This window comes from Camelina sativa, chromosome 9, assembly GCF_030686135.1.
Source record: "Camelina sativa cultivar CO46 ecotype springtype chromosome 9, ASM3068613v1".
Lineage (NCBI taxonomy): Eukaryota > Viridiplantae > Streptophyta > Magnoliopsida > Brassicales > Brassicaceae > Camelina > Camelina sativa.
This window is the reverse complement of record NC_141888.1, coordinates 8293023-8293748: the sequence shown is the minus strand read 5'-3', so window position 1 is coordinate 8293748 and position 726 is coordinate 8293023. Positions and strand designations below refer to the sequence as shown.

Sequence of the window (726 nt, the reverse complement as noted above, 5' to 3'; positions counted from 1 at the left end):
TACCACAAGGAGATTATGCACTGAATCCAGCTTAGCATTAACAGAAGCTAGCTGGTTTGAATCGAACTCTCCATGCAGTCTCTTTCTTTCAGCATCAGCTCTTTTAGTGCTATTGCTAGAAGCCAAATTCTCAATCAAAACTTCAGCATCTTCTGGAAATCTTGTCTTGAAGTTCCCATGACTTGCAGCATCCAAAGCTTACTGATACTTCTAGTCACACCCTCTAAAGAAAATACTCAACAGTTGTACCCTTGAAAAACCATGGTATGGACAGTCCCTCTGATAAGTTTTGAATCTCACCCAGGCTGCCTTGAAAGCTTCATCATGTCCTTGCTTGAATGAAGAGATCTTGACTCTCAGCTCATCTGACATTGCATCATCATAGGAATGGTTGAGGAAAGCCACCTTGATATCATGCCAATTTGTCAAAGATCCAGCTGGCAACTGCTTCAACCACTGAGATGCCTCTCCTGCAAGTGAGTATGGGAAAAGCTTGCAGAATATGAAATCCACAGTCACTCCATTAGCCTTGATACTGGTTACAAGATCCTCAAAGTGCTCAATGTGGTCCAAAGGCTTCTCATAGGGCAGGTTAGAGAAAGGTCTCTGCCCAACTAGCTGGAAGTAAGCAGGCTTCAGCTCAAAATCATTTCTCTGGAATGGAGGAGGAACAATAGCAGACCGGTTCTCATACACAAGATTCGCCCGGTTGTAGTCAGCAATGGT

General features: G+C 43.7%; 1 non-coding gene across 1 annotated transcript; it reads left to right on the top strand.

Moving 5' to 3' along the window:
- Positions 1 to 256: 256 nt before the first annotated feature.
- On the top strand, positions 257 to 363 carry LOC147937911 (small nucleolar RNA R71). The gene has a single exon (XR_015567688.1). It is a non-coding gene; the product is annotated as a small nucleolar RNA R71 (small nucleolar RNA).
- The last annotated feature ends 363 nt before the right edge of the window (positions 364 to 726 follow it).